Raw genomic sequence first — 23,075 nt, 5'->3', positions numbered from 1 at the left:
CTACAGCCTTGAATTAGGTTAAGGAGGAAGGGATGGATTGGGTATGTGCAGGGAGGCAAGCAAGGAAGAACCAAGCTAACCCCTGAAAGCACTGTGTTCATTCAGGTGCAAAAATTACTGCAGGTTCTGAGAGGGAAAATACACACTAGCAACACCTGAGCTGCTGCTTTTTTTCCTCTCCACTGGGAGCATTACTGATCAGAGGACCAGAGGAGAGGCAATCCTCACACTTTGCCCAGTGTGCCACCACAGTGGTTCCCTGCATGCTTCAGCCAAGACCCAAAGCCTGCCGGAGCCACTACCACTCCCCATATCAGCTTTCATATTCAGGTTTCAGGAAACACTGGATCTCATAACAGTTGTGATTCACAGAAATATAAGGCATTTTCTCTCAGGGAACCCCATTTTTATCAGCACTCACTGGACAAGTCTGACTTCAAACTGCCCATAACTGCAAGTAAAATATTGTCACTCCCAATACAAAGGACCTTTACCTACAATTTTACTGACAAGATATTCATCTTTCTGTGGAGCTGATAGTAAACTTTTCACTGCTATTAAAACTCTGAGATACAAAGTTTATTCTTAATGCTTCTTTTGCACTGTAAGATTCTGCAGAAGCACACATTGTGATTAGCTGCATTAACTTGGAACCAGAAAATTTGGGTTCAATTCCCATCACTGCCCTGGGCTCTCCATAAGGCCTTAGACACATCACTTAGGATTCCAGTGTCCGAGGTCAGGTGTCCATAAATTGGCTGCCAAAGTGACATCTAGTACTCCCAGACTTTTTACAGTCACTGGAATGGAACAGATAGCTCCAGAGAGCAGTCCATCTCACACCAAGACAGATGCCTAAGGTAGGTCAAATGAATCACCTTCTGAAGGTATTTAAACTTAAATGAGATGAATCCTATCCTTAATCTCCCTCTGCCATTGATCCCCATCTGTCATATGGGATTTATGTTTCAACACATCAATAGGACATTACTTTGATTGGCGCCTACATAATATAAATTACTGTCTGATGTGTACAGACTTGCACACTTCACAAAAAGCTATTCCTAAGATCTTTACCTGAAATCTTCGTATCGACTTTCAAAACAGGCTATCTGAGCAGCTATGGTTTTGACTTTGTATTTGTTTTGCCCATCCATGTTATCACCTATCAGAGTAGTAATAGGTGTTCTCCTGTATCAGCCTCTCATTGAGAGGGGGAGCTGAAATCTCATATAATTGCATCAACCTCTGGACAGATAAACTGGTTCCTGTACTGGGGAAGATGCTGTAGCAGAATTTTGCTAGTTCCTTTATCATAGAAACTACTTTCTGGTATGAAGTAGCTAGTCTTTTAAGTATTACTGGAGCTGAAACTAGTTTATCTCCTTTATGTCACATAAATTCCCCCCTGGACGCAGAAGGCTAAAATCCAGGTCCTTTGTACCATCCCACCTTAAATAATTCAAATCCCAGCTGTGAGCATGGCATTATACATAGAACAGCTTTCTTCAGTAGCAAGTCAAATAGCTTACCTAGTTTTCAACTGGAAGATAGCAATGATTATCATGATTACTGGGAAACAGTTAACTTTCTTCTATTTAAAACTGAAAAAAATATCATTTATGCCAGGGTGAAGGTAAAGATGTTTTAAAGACTAACTCAGCACAGTTTCTAAATAGAGCTCCAAAGTGGATGTCCAAATCCCCTAGTATGAATAGTATTTAACCACAAGTAAAATATACTTATATCTGGCAGAATGCCTAACAGACAAGTGCTCACATTCAGAGGTCCGAAGTTTCTATGATTCAATTAAAATCCTTCTGAAGGAGAGTGTTGATATGGTTACAGCAGTGAGTTGTTTATCGATCTCTGGGGGCCTTAAAGGATGGCACTTTTTCCAACATTTGGGCTAGGTTGTTTTTTGGCACAATAGCCCATGTCCCCGGTCAAAGATCTGGATCCTATTATGTTAGGCACACTATAAACACATTACAAGGTATGTCAGGCCCTGTTCTAAAGGGACTGCAGAGCAAACACTATTCCTCACAAACATGAAGCAGCTTTTGATGAAACAGCTGTCATCGGTTACAACCCATATTTGGAATTCATGTGTTAACAGAGCATTCCATACATAATATAAAACAAAACAAAAACAAAAAAATAAACATGACCACCCCACGTTATGATGTTTGCTTTTGATTTTTCTCACATGTCCAGGCAAGCAAGCAGCCTACAAAAACAAAACAGGTAAACAGGTTTAAAAAAGCCTAACTAGATATTTGAAGTGATAGTGACAATAAGTGACTTTTCATACAGTCTTCCAACTCAACTATAAAAATACTTTGAAGGGGAAGAAAGGAGGACTGTATTTCTGGGACATGACTCTGTTCATATAAAAAAAAAACATGATTCACTAGAAACACATTAACAAGAATTCTGGTCTATGTGAACCAGAATTGGAAGAGCAATATTAGACCAAGTCCAATGAAAAAAGCAACATGGCCTGAAGAAGCTATTTTGTAACAGGAAAAATTTTAGTACATGTTCATTTCAGGTTCTCTTTCAAGTGCCTTATCTAGGGAAAAACTCACATGTATTTACTACTTCTAAAACTCATACCAGTTGTACATGCTGTGACTGTATCCACACGTACAAGGGTGCTGTCCCATATGGTGAATATGCTTATCACATCTTAGTCCTAGGCACTAACTTTCTGAAACCAGCCAGCTAAGGTTTAGTTCTAAGTCTGCTAGGCAGATCTTGATCTCTGCAGCAACAGGTACAGAATGTTTGACTGTCATGGAACAACACAGAGTCTCTCCACCCGCACACCTCATTACTAAGACCATTGCTTCTAGCTCCTCCTAATCTTGCTACATATAAGAACAAAAAACTCATATAGCCAATAATAATGGGACAACAGCTTGACTTGACTAACCACAATCAATAAACTTGTTCATGGTCTTTAGGAGTGGAAAAGTTTCAGTACATTCCCCTACTCTTTTTTAAAGTACTACAGTTTAAGGCAAACACTGAGCACAGTTCTACACTATTTACTATACAATCTCTTGAAGTTTGTACCTGGAATTCATTCCATACAATTACCTCTAAGTCTGATTGAAGCAACTACCTGTAAGTACCTTAACAGCAATACAGCTCTGAGTAGAACAGGCTGAGCTAATATTTTTCACAGTTTGAGGATAAATTTTTGTATTACTTCATCAGCATAATCCCTACAGTATTCAGAATGATCAAAACACTTATCCCAAAAGGACCCATGAAAAAGCCTACTGGAAGAAAAACCCTTAAACGATTTGTTAACTATAACAATCTCAACTAGGCTCAGTACTCATTACATCCACCTATGACCTTCTGTCCATCCTTGAGTTCATCCTTTCAGACTTGCACATTTACCTACTTGAAACCCCTAAAGCCAACACTGCCAACTATGCCAAGAGGCTGGATTTTTTACCTCCCCAGAAAGATTACTTTTCTTTATCACAGAGTCGTAGAACTGAGTGGAAGAAGCCACAGTGACACAACAGACTAGGGAATGCCAAGTGTTGATCCCTTCCAGCAAATAATTTAGCTTTGTTCTATGAAATCAGTAAACACCACTGAATTAATATGTTGTTTTAAAAGTAGCTGAAACACACAGACATTCTAAGAGCCAAATTTCAACAGAAGTGTCTGGGAAGGCAAAAAAAGTTTTGGCTTTTGGAATTAATTTGAATCCTTAAGTAACAGTGCAGACAGTCCCTACTATGCCTGCAGAAGACTGGTTCACTTTTAATGGACATTTAGCTGGTTTTTGCTTTAGAATCTAATTGAGAGTACATGAATAAGCAGTGTTCAATTCAAAAATCTGAGCTCCAGCTGCTTGATATAAAGATAAAATATTAATTACTATTATTCTTCCAAAATTCTGATTTCCATAGTGAGTTTTACGCCTTGCTCATCTATAACACAACTTTCATCAGTATTTATAAAGAATCATTGATTTTGAGTAAACAGCTCACAATTATTAGCCAGTGTACATTTTATAAAGCAAATAACTGCATAGCAAATATTAAAGTAAGCCCAAGTCATTATTAAAAACAGACATACATTTTGAAAATGATAAATGCAAGGAAAAAACTATAGCATGGGACTTCAGGTGGTTTTGTCCCAGATTATTTTAATTCAATTTTTCACTATCAGCATTTTCTCAGTAAGCTAAAAAAAATAAACAGTAAATACATATTAATAAAAACCCCAAACAGATCAATTATCTTATGAAAAATTTACAAAAATTAAGCAAATATACAAGGTAAGAGCAGTGAAGGCCTTACACAGCTATAGCACAACATGAAGAAGTGAGTGACCTCTGTCAAGGTCACATGGATATTGCCTGGTGTTTCTCTGCTCTAACTAGCAGCTGAATAAGCTAACAAAGCATGAAGTAAGAAAGTCAAAGATGATGAGCAAGTGCAAGGTAATTGCTTGTTATCAGCATATGAAAAAAGACTATGAAGAAATAAAAAAATCTTTAAAAGAAAAGCACCTACTGTCAGGCTTTCCATAAGGAAATATTAGCATGTCCCAGATATTGTTATCAAATGCAAGTGTATAACAGACAGACCTTTAATTATATATTTAGGCTGTTAGAAAATAAATAAACTTTAATTTCAGGATCTAGAAATCCTGCAATTCAACCAATAGTCCACTTGCAGTCAAAAAACATATTTGCCTTCTACCCTCAGCTGGAATACTCGAGGACATCTTTGGCAATTCAGTGGGAGTACACTCTCAAAGGCAGCCCTCCCATTACAGACACCTGTTTTCTTACCAATGCCACCAATTAACTTCCCATAGCCTGACACATGGAGAGAACATGGAAGATGCTAATCAAGACAAGTTTATCCTGGTTCAAAGCCGAATCATGACAGGATTCCCTGGTTCAGATGCCAGCCACAAGGTTTGCCATCTGCATAGACAGTTCCAAACCCAGAATGGGTTTGACAGAAGACCATCCTTCTGGTATCATCTCACTGATGGGCATCTGGAACCTAAAGCCTATTTACACAAATCCTGGCCATAACAATGAGAAATAGGACACTGGCACTCCCACAACTCAAAGAGTAACAGGAATTCTCTTTTTAAACAAAGTACCTACTAATAAGCACAATTTATAGCTTTAGGACACATCAGAGGAATAAAATAAATGTAAAGAAGAGTTAGCAACTTCAAGGGGCTTTAAATCAGGTCTCAAAGGTGAACACTAGTTAGATATATAAACAAAAATTTCTTGTCTGTTACAATGGATGAAATAGGATTATAACATACAAGGGCAGCTTAAAGGAAGTTCAGACCAAACTCTTCACACTACGCAACATGTCACATCTTTTACAACAAATGCTATTTAATCCAAGAGACACAATAGGAGTTAATAGCAGCAAGTTCAACGGGTTGGTGATTTTTAGGTCAAAAGGACAGGCGATTACCTTTGCAATTCTCAAGGATTAACACAAATCACAAATCCAACAATTTCAACATCAATTCCAGAACTTGTACCTGGTCTAGTTAATAGAAAAGAAAATACTAGTCTACAGACTTCAAGTAGAAAGGTGTCATCTGCTCAATAAGGCGGTTCATACACTTGCTATTCTGATGGAAAAAACACTGATACCTTATTTCTAGTCTGGGCTCTTGTAGCTCGTGTGCCCAGCCAGGTTGCTGAGTGAACTTCTATGTATCAGGGAACAACTTAACACCAGTATTTTCACTGTGTAGGGACCAAGGAGCCTTTCAGCACATCCAGCTATCCAAAGAGAACAGGAAGCTTTTAGGAGTCCCATTAGGAAACAGACTAGACACATCTCAATTGAGACAACAAGTCCCTCCTCTAAACGAATTCTAGTCCAGCATCCTTTCTGAGTTAGGCAACTCTCCTAATCTCAACACTCCAGTTAGTGTTACAGCTGCATACAACTTCTTTTCTCCTTGAAATAAGAGCAGGTCACATTACCTGGGTGTAATCCCTAATCCTTCCCAGAACCAGTATTTTAGAGGGGACTCACTTTTTTTTTACTGGAAGTAGCCAAAAGTATTACAGTGCACTTTGTTAAAACACATTCAGAATGAGAAAGCAAATGAACTCAGTCTATAATAGCACTTTTTCCAACTATATTAGAATTGGCACAAAAAAACCAGAAGCATTCTCATGAATATGGATTTTGTATTTTATTCCAGATCATTGACAAAGGTAATGAAAAGAATTGGAATAATGGAGATGGCAATTCCCCATACACTATCTGTTCTGCAATTTATTACATGGAATAAAAAAAAAAAATCTGTTCACATGTACAATAGTGCTGTTCTACAGTATTATTTTTACAACTAGCACCCTGAACTAAATAAAATGCCTTACTGAATTCAAAACACAAAACTTGCAATATCAACAAGAAACACTGAGTCCTTTTTAACTCAAAAAAATGTTTCAAAACTCTTTTGATTGGGATGTATTACACTATCATTCTTTAACCCTCAACTATCTGCCAGTATGTTGTGTCTTCCATCGACACATCATACCACTCAGTTTTCCTTATCACTTTATCCTGTAAAAAAAATTAAAATACAACCCTCCTCATCTCTAATCTGTATCATCACATATTTTAAGAATTCCTCCCAACTCTAATACTTTATCCTAGAAATAAATGTTTATAAAGAAAGGCTGTCCATAGCTTTGGAAAGAAGTAGAAACAAAAAACAAACAACCACAAAAAACCCAAATCAATGAAATAAACAAAAAAAACCAGCCACCAAAACAAAACAAAACCCACAAAAAACACCCCACATGCTACTAGTGGTCATTAAGTTTTCCAAATATGATCAAGTTTTCATCTGTACACAGACATATTTTCTAGGAAAAGCACGATTGTTACCCTGAATTAGATAAACTGTTTGTGAAGGAATCTTTATTTCCACAGTGCTTTGCACAAAAGCACTCCAATTATTTTTAATTGCACTATCTACATGGTTATTTAAACACATGGACATGAGAGTTCATGGGTAAACTCATGTCTCTGAGCCAAACTGAGAAATGGTTACCAGCTTTTCCATTTGCAACTGCTACACTGATTTTTCAACCATACGATTACAGAAAAACAATACCCTTAAGATAAAGGTACAAAACAGAACTTATAAGTGGATTTTTAATCACTTAAATCAATTCCTTAAATCATCACTGAGTAGCTTTGAGGCACTGTACTATCTAGTTATTACATCAATGGCTACATTATTAAAGCTACCACAATACATTTGGCCATAGATCCTGAATAGTGCCCAGGAAACTTACAGACAGCATCTTTAAAAGAACCAAATTAGATTTAGCCACTCCTAAATAAAATTTTATTTTCCTGAAATCTGTATATAACTATAATAATTCAGAGATGATTAATTATTTGGATAATTTCTCATGATTGTTTAAAAATTTGTTAAATCTTCTCCATTTAAAAAGATATTATGAATATTAGAATATAGAATATGAGATAACTACACTGCATAGGAAACATTCCAGATTTATTTCATGTTCTGATAGATTTTTCTGAGCCTATTTAGGGATATCTGGAAAAGAGAATTGGCATCCCGAGTTTGCAATTCCCTGCGAATTTAGAAGATGGCAACACCACTCCCTCTAGTATGGAGAAGGAGAACTGTTCAGTGCCTTCTGTTTCAGGGAAATACCTCAAGACTGGCAGTGATAAGAAAGCAGGTTAAGAAAAATGGTCAGTTCTCTCATAAGCCATTCATGTGCTCCTCCTTTAGCTACCTGGGGAAAACAACAGAAGAGAAAAGCCAGCCTCTAAAACATACTGATTAGACATTTGTCAAAAGTAGTACTTAAAGAGACGTTCTTATTATAGTTCCCATCCTGCTTTCAGTCATTACAAGACCCAAAGAAAAAAAAAATAGTATTAGTAAATACTTTTACTTCTTTTTTTATTTAAACGAAAATTTTTCCACATGCTGCTGCACAAATCACTCAGCTAATCTATGCAGTCCCTGAAAGGGATTGCCTGTAGCCTGCTCTTAGCCTATCACCAGAAGAAATCATGAAAAACCCTTGTCAGGTGTCCTCCTCCTAATGAAGTCTGCTTTGGTGTCTGGTATTTCTGTAAAAGATGCAACAGTAAAACCACCCCCACTTTTTCTGGGGTGTATGAAAGAAGAGTAGAGCCTACTCTAGCAAAGATGACATTTGTACGTAACGATCCTGGAAATATTTGTTAACCTAATGCTTTGTTTACTTAGTCTGGCAAATGCTTTTATTTTAACCTCGAGTATCTTTAGGAAATGTCAGCAGTAAGCACAAATTGATAGTTTGTTCCCTTATCTGTATTTCTAATTAAGTTTTTTTCCTAGATACAGAGTTATGTTTAAAACAAACATTCTATAGAGAATCCAAGTAAAATCAAACTATGAAGAACTTCTCTTCGTGAAATTGCATATTTATATAGGCATCTCCAGCAGAGGGAAGGAGATCATGGTATCCATGCATTATAATTCCTCCATGCTTTTCTTCTAGATATGCAGAAATATTTTCTTGTCCTTTTCATTCCTATCACAAACTTTAATGTCTCTTCCACAGCATGTAATGAGGTTGCATGCACCCTTTATTCAGAAAGCAGCTCCTAGTAGAGTTTATCTGTGTGTTCAAACATGCATGCAAGTATAAAACTACATAAAAATATTTTTTTAAATTGTAACCAGACTACTGAATGGACAGGAAAAGACAACAAGATGCTAAATAAGAGCTTCATTTTCATATGAGGAAACATCAATTAACTGAGTTCTGTACAGATGAGTGGCTTAAAAACTTCTGCCAAGACACTAAGCTGCTCCTTCTTTTTACTTATTACAGCCAACCCTGCCGAAAGACCATAAAAATTGATTTTATGTTTCCGGTGTCTCTATGCTAGCTGGAAGAATATAGATTTTTTTTTTTTCCCTAGGTTTCTGACAAACAGAACCTTCCCTTAACTCACACCTTCACTACACTAACCAACACTGAGCATCTTCTTGGTCATCTCTTACATCTGATCTGTTATGATTAAGGTAGGAGATCATTTCAGATTGCTAAACACTGTTCTATATGGTTTTAAAGGGGTTCTTGCCCATCAGTGTTACACTGAAAGCTGTATGCCACTTGTACTGCTGTGGCATACATGGCAACTGATTATTTTTCACATTTGTTTTAAGGAAGTATTAGAACTGCTGTTAGTCTGTGAGCTACCTCTTTAAATTCCAGTACCAACCCTTAAAATGGATTTAGCATCTTTCACATCAAACATTAATAAGGCTCACTTAGACGCTCTTAATGTGAAGGAAAATTTGGCTTGTATGAAATGGCTACACGGGAACACTTCATGCTTTTGCAAGTGCAGGAGTATGATTATTTCCTACAGTATGTCATTATCTTATGCCCTGTGGTTCTTTTTGAAATTATCTCTTCTCACTCAAGCTGCCTACACTATGTTTTAAAGCTATATAGTTTCAATTTATGAATTGTATGCATGCAAATTTTGAGCAAATATACCACAAGCCAAGTAATTCACCACATTAAAGTATATTTCCCTCAACACTACTAATAGAACTAAAAACCCAAAAAGCTTGGAACCAAAAGAGATACATATTTGTCTCAAGACATAAAATCAGGTCATTTGTTTCCAAGACAGACAAGAAAACAGTATTCTAGACACATGTGCAATCTCCTTACGCTTTTTCCAAGCAGGTTTTTTTAAGCATGGCAAGGGATGTCATTTCATATCCTCACAAAGCAAATTAATTTACTGCCTACTTGTCTTTGTACCCAAAAGCTTCCCCCTCCCTTTTTCAGGGACACTCCTAAACCAACTCTCCATCTGTAACTCTAGATGTCAACTCAACAGGGAAAGGAAAGTCCCCTTGAGTCTGCCAGTACCTTCTTCCTTTTCTTAGGATGAAGTAACTCTTCTGGACAATAAAGCAATTTAAACAGCGCGTAACAGATTAGCATGCAACATGGATGGCACACTGCATAGCAGCTCTGAGGATCAATATCACCGCTGCAGATTAGGAGTCTACTTGTCATCTACAACATGTATGCGTATCTAGAACTACTCCACTGACCTTTGTACAGAAAATATGGTTTCAGAGACAGTGAAATATTATTGCACTACAACATTTTGCATTGAGTTTACAAGGTAATAAAGACAGAACTACTTATTCACACGCAAATGGCTATTAAATAAGGAAAATAAAACTTGACATCCCCCAGACAATCAAAAGAAATTATTTATTTGGATGCCAACATCTGTCTTGAGATTGTGGCCAAGTGCTTTTCTGTGCTCATTTAGGACTCTACTTGGAAAGCTTTTCAGTTACATCTACCTAGAGATTTCTCTCTACCACTTCCCATCTGACAGAAATCACTCAACTGGGTCTGATGAATAATAGCAAAAGGCAGCTTGTATAAGAGATGATTGAATTACAGATTGTTGAAAGTGCCATAAAAGCTCATTCCAACGACTACATTTAATTTATTTACTATACTGACTACCAGAAGCTAGTAGTCGTTTGATATCTTTATTTCAGAAGGCTAGAAACAAAAGAAACATGAACATTCTTTGTCACTTTCTTACTACTGTACCTAGTGGAGTTTGAATAGGCAAAATTAACTTTTAAACAGAGCGCTGATCCCCAGCTCATACCGTGTGCACCTAGGAACCAGAACTGAACGTACCCAAACCAGAGCAGGGCAAGTGGTACTCGGCATGAAGGAAAATGAAATTGCACGGAAAGAAAACACATTAGCCTGACAGCCTTTCTAAGTAATGACGGAAAGGTTTTCGTGAATTGATACATAAACGATTAGCTGTTGTCCTGCGGTCCGGAGGGGAGACCAGCACCGGGGGCGGGGCGCACCGCCGCGCCCCACCGCCCTCCGCCGGGGCGGCCGTCGGGACAGAGCACCCTGCCGAGGGCGGGGGCACGGCGGGGGCAGCGGCCAGGCGACACCCGGAGAAACAAGTTGGCCCGGCGGCCGCCTCGGCGCCGGCTCCGGGCAGCGGTGCGGAGGGATGGAGGGATGCGGAGCGGACGGCTCCCCTCTCCTGCAGCCGGGGCGGGGGGCGACGGCGGAGCTCCGCGGGGGCGGAGAGCAAGGAGGGCGGCGGGGGGGGGGGGCGCGGGCGTCCCCTTTGTCTGTGTCGCCCCTCCCGTAAACGCCCCCACCCCCGCCGGGAGCGCCCCGGGGGCGGGCCCCCGCCCCCCGGCAGTGCGGGCAGAGCCGGCGGGCGGGCGGCGGTACAGCCGCCCCCGGAGCATGTGCGCTCCCCCCGCCCGCGCAGCGGGCAGCCCCCCCGCCCGCGGCGACGCCGCCCGGGCGCGGCTGCGGGCAGCTCCGGGGCGCTGCCTTACCTGGCAACCGGGGCGGGCGCAGCCGGCTCCGTCCTTCAGCCTCTCCCCGCGGCGGCAGCTCCCGGGGCGAGGCTGCGGTGCGCGGCGGGGCGCGGGCGGACCGCCCCCGGCACGGCAGGCAGGCTGCCCCAGCCCCCTGCGCTCGGCGGGCAGGCGGCGCGCCGGGCGTTAAGTTTCAGCGGCGGTGGCGGCCGCCGGCGGGCAGGGCAAGGCGAGGCAGGCGGGGCGGCGGAGGCGGCACGGGGGCTGCGCGGCGCCGGGAGCGCCGCCACACTGCAGCGTCTCCAGGAATCCCTCCCGCGAGAGGCAGCCCATCACCCCCGGCCCGCCGCCCTCATTGGCTGCGGGGCGGGGAGACGCGCTCCGCGGCCAATCGCCCGGCGCCCACCGAGGGTGGAGCCGCCGCGCCGGCCTCGCCCATCCCGCGGCCGCGGGTCCCCGTCCGCCCCGTCGGGCGGGGCCGGGCGGCCGCGGGCGGAGGAGAAGGATGAGGATAGGGAGGATGAGGAGGGTATCCCCGCGCGCGGCGGGCGAGGCTGGCATCCCCGGCCGGCCGCGGGGCTGCCGCTGGCCGGCACGACGCGCTGTACCGCAAGCCCCGCGGCCGTCGGGCGAGCCGGGTGCCCCGGGCGAGGCGCGGCAGTGCCCCTCGCCCGTAGGTCGCGGGGCGGCGGCGACCCCCGGCAGGCGTAGTTGGTACTGTTAGCGAGCCTGCGGCGCGCAGCCCCCCCTCTGCCGCCGCCCCGGGCAGTCGCGACCCAGCGGGGTGAGTCGTAATTGGCTTCTGTGGCTTAGGCGAGAGCAGACTGTATCGCGTGTTCAGGTAAGGACGTGCAAGGGTTAACCTAATTCCCTTGATCCATCCACTCTGAACTGGAGCTTTGATTAACACTGGTCTGCAAAATGTAACTGTAACAAATTCAATTAAGGGAAGCACATTTCTTCAACTTTTAATTAGATCTATCCTATTTGTCTGATGTTTAATATAACATAAAAAGTTGCTCAGGTTCCAGAGGGAAATGGAAATAGATTTAGATGTAAGCTTAGCTTTAGAAACACAACAGACTAAAGTTCTTTGTTCCTCAGCATATATTACTGCTGCATTTATACCCTCAAAGAGGATAACAAGCAATATTCCTCAAAGAGGAGGAAAACAATTTTACCTGCAAAATTGTAAACACAACAGGGTGGTATTTCTGTATGTGTTTCCCCTAACCTTTAATTGGTTACAGGGTACTGAACATACAGGTTGTAGTTCAGGTTTGATGTGCTACTGTATATGATCCTGCTGGATTACAGTTGTTCTAAGAAAACTTAAGAAAGTAGTAATATATTTCACAACCATTTAGTCAGTTTCTGTTATTACACTGAGAGTGAAAAGTACCTAAAGTACATCTTAATATAGATAGCAGATGTTGGCAAAGAGACCAGCCCGTATGCCATCGTCAGCAGGTAACTGAGAAAGTCACACAGCCCCCAGGCACATCTCATAGGTGACTTACTGTGCTTTCAATAGAACTGTATTCTGCCATTCCCCATCCATACTTTCATGTTTGGATTTGACTCTAAAATTCACAGCCCTTTTCCAGTTCAGTTTTTCTGACCGCATTTTTTCTTAGGTCTGTTATGTCAGAATATCAGTTTTTCTTGTATGGGCACATTAGACCATGAGAGGAGAGAAGGAAAGCAAATGCAAAAGAAATTACATTGTAAAGCTTTTACTGAGCTATGGAAAGGAGGAACAACCATAATTTAAACTGCATATGCAGAAGTGTCACTTGTGTTCAGATTACCCTGTACGATTTAAAAGGATTGCTGTTTTCTCTGTACCAATACAAGAGATACCAAGGATTATTTTCTCCAGGAACATTTATCTGGTCAGTTAAAAAAACCCACACATTTCAGTGCTAGTAATTATGAGGACTTGATGCTGAGTTCCTAACAGCCACACAGCCAGAAGTCTGTGGGAGTCTGACATTCACAAGGCATGACACATCATATGCTGTCTTAGTATTTGAGCAAAGACAAGAAACATCACTGAAGCCCAATGGCCCTTCCTTAATGTACAGATAGCAAGGAACAGAAATGCTATCTAGTAGTAGTCCTGAAGAGTATACCATCACTTTTGCACTCTCTGACTGGGGTAGCCCATACATAATTGTTCTGCTATGTTTAAAAAACCTCAAAAAACAAAAACAAAAATCCAAACAAAAACAAAAACCAACCAAACAAAAAACTTAAACCAGCTGTCGAAGTGGCTGGGAGAGTTTTTGCCTATTATTTTCTGAGCTTGGTTGTTTGCAATGAAAGAATTGCTGAAAAGTTGCTTCCTTCAGTTTCTTTCAAGTTCAAAGGTTAATTCATACAGAAAGTGGTTTTCAGTCCTGCAATTTTTATTTCACTACTGCATTTTCAAGGAAATGGGTAGTTAGTATCCAGTCATTATGTTAATTATACCAAAGGAAGCTGTGAGGCTTAAGGAATGACATACATATCCTGAATGGACAAAGATGCTCTAGAAGAGCTCAGGAGCCATTTGATGAATGCTTGGAGTGCTAGCCAAATGCTAGCCTCTAAAATCATGAAACATACATGACTGTATTTGTTATTATTAACTCTTCCATGGTTGTGTTTAGGGAAGAAGAAAGGATCCTATTATGAGAAAAAAGAAGAAACATGCAAATCCAGAAAAAATTCTATTGTAAAGCCTATTTTGTTGCTTTCTTTGGCATTTTAATTTTTTTTATGTGTTTTAGTGCATCAGAAGATAATTTTAATTACTGTCAGCCATTCAGAAGTTCCATCAGGTATCTTGCTACATAAAAATGGAGAGCTAGGCTCCATTATATTCTTCATATGTTCTGTTTTTGTTTTAGACTTTGACTGAGACAAAGGTACAGGAGAATCAGGCAAAATTTTGAATAAAAAGCAAGAGCAGAAATGATTCCTTGTTTGTTATTTTTATTTTTCACTTTCTGTATATTGTGACTTCAAGATTAGAAAGCAATATGAGCCATAAAAATTAGATTTGGAAAATGAAAGACTCCTGCTTGATCCATAAAGAGGGAGGAAGCCTGGGCCAAAGCAAATGAAACCAGTATTCTTGGGCCTATCCTGGCAAGTTCTATGGCATACGAAGAGCAGATACTAGAATGGCAGTCACTGAACTGAGGCTAATTCAGGAGCAACAGGAGTTGTTACACATCAAAAAAGCAATCAGGTCTTTGACTTTTTTCCTTTTGTAGGTCACACTTTGTGTGACCAAGTATCACAACTGCCACAAATAGATGTACAAGATGGGAAGTCAGGTAAATAATGAGAGCAAATCACTGGCAGATAAATAAGTAAATAAAACTGGTAGCATGTTAATTTACTTACCAGGTAGATCTGTAAACTAACTGAACTGGCTTTCTGTGTCACAAGGTTACAGATCCTTGTCTTTAACAGAAAAATTATTTTATTTTGTTCTTCATTATAATGTCATTTACTTCTGTTTTGTGCTTTGATTTGGTATTTTCCATCATCAAGTTAGTTTTTAGAGAAGTACTTTTATGGGAAGATAAAGGAATTGGGTTTTGCTTAGGGAAATGGAACAGCTTTTAAAAATAGGCTCTTATTGCAGTAGTTTAAGAATGTGTTTCTGAAATTTCTTTTAACATATTAATGGCTATTTATTGTTTTGATGTTTTTTCCAGTTTACTGGGTATACAAGGGCTGGTCTGTATAGCTGAGAATTAAACACTTGGAATCCCATTTTGGTGTTCTGTTGTCACACTCTTGGTTTCAGTAAAGTTTACATAATACCTACTGAGTGGTGATGATGCACTTAGAATGAAAGACATGAAAGCAGAGAAAGAAAGCTATGTCCCTAAAGTGACAATTAACCTTCAGTAAAATTAATAAATACTGGAGTAACTATTCAACTATACACAACTAATGGAAGTGTTATATTAAGCAAATCATCTTTGAAGATTATTTTTCTAACAATGTATATGATTACCATTTAGGTAGAGAGAGTGGAGAATAAATGTTGTGGGTTTGTGGTTTTAATTATAGCTAAAAATCAAAGGGTAAAATCAAAGAACTTGTTAGTCCATTCACTGATGTTTGTCTCAGTTTGTCATCTGATTTCATTGTTTTCTTCTGTTTGATCTGTACACATCTGCTGCTGCTTCTAAGTTGATTAGGCAGAGATGGTCTCTTTTAGTCTGCATTTGTATAGCAGCTGACACTGAGAGCTCCTGCTTTGTGCCCAGGGCTCCTGGACACTATGGCAGCAGAAATGAAAATGAAAACAGAAGTACTCTGAGGGGGTGTTCAAGTGTAGCCAAACCAACTTGCATATGCTTTGCACAGATGTCAGCTATGTAATGCATGAACTGATCTGAGTCAGTGTCAGTCTGTTCCCCTGTAGATGGTGCCCCTAGTTCAGGGATTCTCTTTTGGGTTGTCAGATATGCATTCCTAATCCCCCTCCCCTCTTTGAAAGTCAGTTTTCACCAAAGAGGTGCTCAGGATGGCACTCCAGAAAAAAATACTTTTCATTTAAGCTAAGATGAGCTGAAGTCCCAGTTTCCTTTTCAGGCACAATCTACTATGTAAAATGACAAACTACTGAACTCTTAGCTTCCAGAACACCCAGATATTATCAATCTTCTTACCTTATGGCTTACTCAATGTAAAATTTCTAATCCACAGTTACTGTATGCATCATGGATGACTGTGTAATAAAAAGAATGCGAAATGTCATTTCTAATTTAATTTTGAGGAGTGACCTTGCAAAGCAGGTGGAAGATCTGTGTAATGGCAGTCAGTGTTACCTCTGAGGAGAGGGTCGAGACTTAAACAATGTTTTTTCAAATCAGTATGAATTGACTATCACAATGCACATAAGAGAGCACATTCCATGTCTCCAATACAAATTAAGCATAATTCTGTATGGAGAGACTCAAACAAATTGACTTTTAAATGCAAAATATGCTTATGTTTACACCACCCTGAGAGTGGTGTGAGAGTAAATAATATAAGTATCAGACTATAACACTGAAACAGAGATAAAATCTTAAGGTTTCAGGCTTCCTAGATTTCATGTCTCTAATTTGAGATGTCCATGAAACCTTCACTTTGCAGCAGACATACGGCCCCAGGAAGCCAGCCCAGCCATAAAGCATGGTAAGTTCTATCATCCAACTATGCAGAGTAGGCCAAAAACTTCCAGGTGAATTAAAAATGGGATAGAGTTACTAAAGACCTAATTAACGTATTTTAAATTTCAGAAAATACTTCTGAATATTAGTAGCATGATAAATAATTCTCAAGGGAGTTTGTTTTCATTTAGCTCACACTGTCATTTCATTCAAAGTAAAATTACCTTAGTATTTGAATTTAAAATGCCAAATCAAGAAAGTGTATTATTCTTTTACAGTAATCTTTATTTTGTAGTATTCTGTGTGTTTAAAAAATGTATTTACTTCTCTTACAATAAGGCAGTCACTGTAAATTCTGGTGTCTAGACTTTTATTAGACTTAAAAGCTTGCAAACCACATAGATAAATGAACTTAAAATTATGCTTCATTAATATAATTCGTAGAAAATATTTCTGAATTTTGCTTTCTTCATAGCAATATCTTAGCCAGCATACAATGTGGTAAGATAGCATTTACTCTGGCAATTCTGTCAGAAACATCATTTTGTTTACAAACTAAAAGAATTGTTTTGTTTGCCGTATTACTTTTTTCTATAGCATATGCCATAGCCTTCAAATTGTGCGAGTATAAATTAGAAGGAAATAGAGTTCTCCAACTGTGTTGTTAAGATGATAAGGTCAATAGTAATGTCTCTTCTGCAAACCTTGATAGATATTTATCCAGGTCAAAGCTGAATTTTTATTTATTACAATATGTTAGTGAAAAGAAGACCTTTCTTGCTTTTTAAAAAATTTAGGCAAAGAAAAATCCTACCCAGTGAGCCTAATTCTCCTCACAGTTAGGTATAAATCTGTAGTAAGACTTGCTACCTTAAAAGCACAGTTTTCATGACTGTTCTCTTCTATAAATCAAACTGCCTCAGAGACCTAAAGAAGTTAATGTAGCAATGCATAATTTTAATTCAAGTACTGAATTTATACACAATGTTTTAAGGTAAAAGAAACTCCAGTTGCACTGTGGGGACATAGTTTCTTCTTTACTCAATAGTTCCTACTTAGTCTGGGGCGAGGTTATCTTCCCTAGCTGCCCATAAATCTCTATTGAGAATCCCCTATCACCTTCCTAGGCTTTTTGCCTTTGGCCTCTTCACTTGCCAGTCCTTTTACCTTCCTTCTCAGTCCTTTCTGTTCATCTGAGAATATATTTTGGGATAACATTGCCAGTCCTCTGTGAAATGGTCTGAACAGTCACAGTCATCCTCTACAGCCTGATGTTAGATGCTTTTCTGCAAGAACCAGGATTGCTTATTTTCTAGTAGGTATGGAGGTGAAGTCTGCAGTCAGAATTATGACAGATGATGAGGCACAGCAATAAAGCAGTTCCTTGCTGAGGAATGGAAATGTCATTAGGTCATTGGTTTGGTTTTCATTCTTGTTTGTATGTGAACAGAAGTAGCTACTAAGGAATGTTGCTTCCTGGATAAAAGCACAATTAAAAAAAATTTAAAAACAGGAAAAGAAAATAATAAAAACAGACTAAAAAGCAATTTAGGATGGGGATAATAAAGGTTCTCATACTGGAAGCTCATCTTTAAACACACTGAGACTGGACTAAGAGCTTGCTAACTTGAGCTCAGTAATTTGATCCTAGGGAGAAGTTCAGCCCAAAGGAGTATTTGGTACTAATTACTTTAAGGATTTTGGCTAATATCTCCCTGTCCTTTACTGTGGATTTTCAAAGAAATGGTGATTTCATATGGTCTTTGATGTTGGAACTCTAAATTAAAATGTTCTTTCTGAAGATGAGAGCTTAGATTAAGTTATTCTGGGACTTTGAGTGGACTCCTTCATTCCTTCCTTTCTTCCTTCTGCAAGAATCTATCTACACTTTCCCACCATAATCACAGAAAGGCATTATCATCATTATTCCCTCATAAATACAAAGGTATCTGAAGAATAACCTGAGGGATTTTTTTTAGAGCATCATTCATCTTAAGTTTAAAAAGACCTGTTCAATGCTAAGACCTGTTTTTTTATTAGCTTCCTCTTCAGTTTGGCTTTTCTTCTGAAAATTATTAAGCTTTATCTCTGACCTAACTTTCTATTTTTTTTAAGGAAAGCAGTCATGCCATTCATCAGAGTTCATCAAAATGTTTACATTTTACTTTTTCCAGGAGATTTATATTAGTTTCCTTTCCATTCTACTCTTTTAAATAGAACTTTTTTGATTTTTTTTCCTGAAGTCACTTCTAAAAAGTCCTTGATGGTTTTCTTTTGAGGAAAAAAGTTTATTTGCCAAAGTTATTTATATAATTGCCAGTTTAATTACAATCTAATGTCTCATTTACTGTGCCACACTGTACTCTGCAAGCTGACCTGTGATAGATGGTAGGAGGCACAGTGGCAACAGATTCACCTGTGTATGAAGCTGGGCAGGCTCAAACTGTTGTCAGCAGACCTGCCCTGAAAATCCGCACCAGCCCTCTAGTGATGACCAGAACATGAAAAATTCTCTGATCGAGCCTATTTGGAGTATTTCAGTATTGTGGTGTTTTTACACTCCTAGTTTTTGCCACGAATGCATAGTCCACTGGCTTTCTGTACTGCCTATGTGTTGGTGAACACATTCAGTGGCTGTCCTGGAAAGGCATCTCAGAGCATGAGTACACAGACTAGCTGATGCTTTTAGCATATTTTGTCTCACTTCACTATGGATGTTATATATCTCATGTCAGCTTACACTCCTCCACAAGGATCTCAAAAACCTATGTACCTTTCTGGAAGGACCTCCAGAAAGGAGGCTGTAATGCCAGACTACAGAGAACTGTATTTGTAGTATATAGGGGATCCATTTGAGGTTCTGTTCCTATTTCTGGTGCTGGTTAGACAGTTATGTGAGGAGAAAAAGAGATTTGATGCCTTCCCATGCTAAATTTCATGGCCATGAAAGTTTGCTGCTAATAACATGAAGTCATGAGGTTTTGAGAAACTTTTAGGGGTCATCTGTTCTAACCACATGCTCAAAGCAGATCCTGATAGAACAGGTTCCTCAGGGCTTTGTTCAGTCAAATTCTGAGTGCCATGAAGGATGAAGGGTTTAAAGTCATGCAGGTGGCCCTCCAGACCTCCTCATAATGCACCAGATGTGATGCATATGAGTACTGAATAAAGAGATAGATTTCTTGCCTTGACCTCCTGGGTCTTCTCTTGCTGACACTGCCAAGAATTTAGTTGGCCGCTTTTGCTGCAACACCATACTGCTGATTCATGTTCATGACTCAGAAGCACAACTATACATTGAGAAAATGAAAGGCTGTGCGCATGCATGTCCATCCTTGATCAGAATCAGCCAAAATGTGTCAGCTTCCCACACCTCCTTCATGAATTTGGTGTCAGGGAGTCCATGAACCACCCTCTGAGGGGCCACAGCCATCCCTCCTGATAGAGAGTGGTGTCTCCTAGGGTGGTGGTCTACTGGTCATATGAACACCATTTATTACTTCAAAAATTTGGGGAAGCTGTGTAATACCTGGAGGAGTCTAGGGATTCTTCTGAAACCATTCCATTATGGATGATATACATGAGGTCTGTGAGCAATTTTATGATCTTGACAGTAGATTCTCCTAGCTCAAACTAATGATCAGGAGTGACTAAGCTTGAAAGGGTAATGATATCCTTCTGAGATCTGGAGCTTCAGAGAGGTATACCAAGCACTTGGCAAATGCAATTATTCTTGTCCTGAAATTCACTGTCATCCTGAAAATCTGCTTTAAGCTGTTCCAGGCCTGGAGATGGATGTTTTTCCACTATCTGAAATTAATTTCATTTGTCCAAAGTTTCCAGACAGCAAAGAACAGATTGCACTCATGCAGCTATGGCCCAGTCTATCCTGGTAGGGAAGTTAGGATTTGCTTAAAAGATTTTGTCCTTGTTCTTCACGTGGAAGAGTGGAAATGAATGACCACTCACTTGCAGGATGTCTGCAGAGCAGATTCAGATTGCCGTAATGCTCTATGGGCTTTGGGAAGCAGAGGGCTACGCCTGTATTTGGGACAGTTACAGCATGTGTTTCAAACAGAAATTCAGGGTCAATAAATGCAAAATAGTGGTTTATAAGTATCTATAACCACTAAGATATTGTATTAAGGGGAAACCAATCTGGGACACAACCTGCAGACTGCAACAACATGGATGCAGCTCAAGTGTGCACCAAATACAGACTTAGTCTATGAATCACCTTTGCAAAGTATATCAGGTATACTTATACAACACTTAATGTAGCTCTAGATTTTTAATTAGGCTTTCCATGTTCATTCATATAATCCAGCCTTGGAGTACATATCTCAGGACCTATTCCTTGCTTACTTTTTGAGCCTTCTCATTATACACTGGAGTCTTCCTTTCCAAGCAGTCATGCACAGATTCACACCAAGATGGGAGAATGGCACTTACATTTTCTACAATTAAGTGTTATGAGCTCTATGATAACTTATATACTTACCTCTCTTACAGCAGTAGGAAAGCCTATATAGTAGTAATAAAGCTAGTATAAAGCAGTAAAGCTAATACAGCAGTATTAGAAATGAAATTAATATAAAAGTAAAATAATCAGTGTATTTTCTAAAATAAACCAGAAACCATGTATAAAGTAAAATAAAACAATAAATAAATTAGCAAAGCTAGTAGAGCTGTAACAGTATAGTATTGAAGATACACACTGTAGCAGTAAAGGACATAGTAAATTTACAGTGGGCTACTCTAGTAGTAGTAAAGCTAGTATAGCAATTAAGAGACTCTTGGCATGGAGAATGAGTTTAAAGTTTGTTTTGGAATTGGAGTTTGTACTGTCTGGTGTCTGGAAAAAGATGAAAAAGGTTCTTTTTGATATTATTCTTTTTAACTTCAAGGGGTTGCTGGAATACCCTGAAGCAACCTGAAAATATGCAAAATTCTTTCACTGTCACAGTAAGAACTACATTTTTAATACAGTTTCAGTAACAATTCCTCCTATAGTACTTTTGCTGCAGAAAATTATGTATGTTTAGTCTTCTAATTAAAAAATAGATCTAATGTATTTTTTCATGATAGAAAGTATATCAGAGTAATCTTTGCCTTCAGGTCATAACACTTGAGCCAGAACTGGAGAGTTGACTGAACTGAAATTCTCCTAATAAGCCACAGAAAAGTGACTAATACAATTATAATCTCTGCAACTCTTGCTGGAAACATCAGCACTATCTGAGACTGAATATTATTACTATTCATCATCAATATCCTCTGCCTCAGGATGTCATTTCTAAGGTGATTTTCTAATCACTATTTTTTTGTTTGTTTTTGGTTTCTTTTCTTGTCTTCTTCATCTTTGCCATATATTTATAGCTTCCACACAGGAACTGTAATTAAGCCTTTTCTTTGCTCTATACCTTCAGCCTCTAATGCATTGTATAATGTTATAGTCCTAAAGTAGAAGAGTAAGAATCCACTATTGTAAACTTTTGGGAAGGTTTCCAAAAGTACATTCTGATTTGAATCATGTAATAAATTGCACTGACATGCTGTTAAGCTTATAATGGTGTACTAAGATCTTTCCACAGATATAACAGAAATATGGGACTTTTGTGACTTGGAATTTCTAAAATGGAGCTCTTAGTGAAAGAACACAGGTAATCTGAAGTCTGAGAATGTCTATGATCAAAACTGAACTTCCATTTTCTATTGGTATCTAAATGTAGGTTTAATGGCTTAAATAAAGGTCATTCTGATATTTTCCTGGCCTTTATTCTTCCTAATGTGGGAGAGATGTTTGGTATGGTAGTTCTGTTTGCTTTTTTTATATTATTTTCCTTTCCATGTCTTCTTTGTATTTAGCTGTATCATTTTACTCCAAGTTTTCTAAACTTCTTCCCCTATTTTTCCTTATCTAACCCTGTTTGTAATATTTAAATTGCACTTGAACAAGACTTTCTATATATGACTTGTCATATGCAGATTGCATTATTTAGCCTAAATTTTCCATTATGAAACTCCTCAAGAATCCATTGCTCATTAGATGACTGACAGGTTTGGGACATGTTCTTATTGTTTTCCATTTGAACATTTTACTGGTCTCAGGGCAGATTTACCAGAACCCACATTTCTTCAATTAGAACTAATTTAGGAGTGTAAAGCTAGTTTGATGCTTGACTATCCTATCTTCTCAAATTCAAACCTCTCAGTTAAATGCCCTAATTTTCTTCTATTTCTTTATATATTCACTTGATGGCATTGGCCCCAAGAATGCTGGCCCTTCTCTTGGAACATCCTATTCTAGCAGTTTAATTTAATGTCAGTCTGGCTTCTCAGAAGCTGCTGAATATATTGAGTGTATGGCTACTCAGGAGATGCTGAATCTCAGGTTTCTCTCAACAAATTGCTTCTGTATTTTTGGTATCCCTTGACAGATACCTATTAATGCATTATTCAGCTTTAACCCAATGCTTACAGTAAAAA

At 39.3% G+C, this 23,075-nt stretch overlaps 1 protein-coding gene across 4 annotated transcripts in view; it reads right to left on the bottom strand.

Moving 5' to 3' along the window:
* The window catches only part of SYT1 (synaptotagmin 1), a 328,199-nt gene extending 316,457 nt beyond the window's left edge, over positions 1-11,742 (bottom strand). The window contains exon 1 of one of the 4 annotated variants that reach the window (XM_021528116.4): positions 11,440-11,742. The gene's annotated coding sequence lies outside the window, so the exon portion shown is untranslated. The remainder of the gene's footprint in view (positions 1-11,439) is intronic. The other 3 variants (XM_021528115.4, XM_021528114.4, XM_021528113.4) reach the window with 3 other exon arrangements.
* Positions 11,743-23,075: the final 11,333 nt, after the last annotated feature.

Source organism: Lonchura striata, chromosome 1A (assembly GCF_050655825.1).
Source record: "Lonchura striata isolate lonStrDom1 chromosome 1A, ASM5065582v1, whole genome shotgun sequence".
Classification (NCBI taxonomy): Eukaryota; Metazoa; Chordata; class Aves; order Passeriformes; family Estrildidae; genus Lonchura; species Lonchura striata.
The sequence above is the reverse complement of the archived record's forward strand: the minus strand, read 5'-3'. Positions and strand labels throughout refer to the sequence as shown.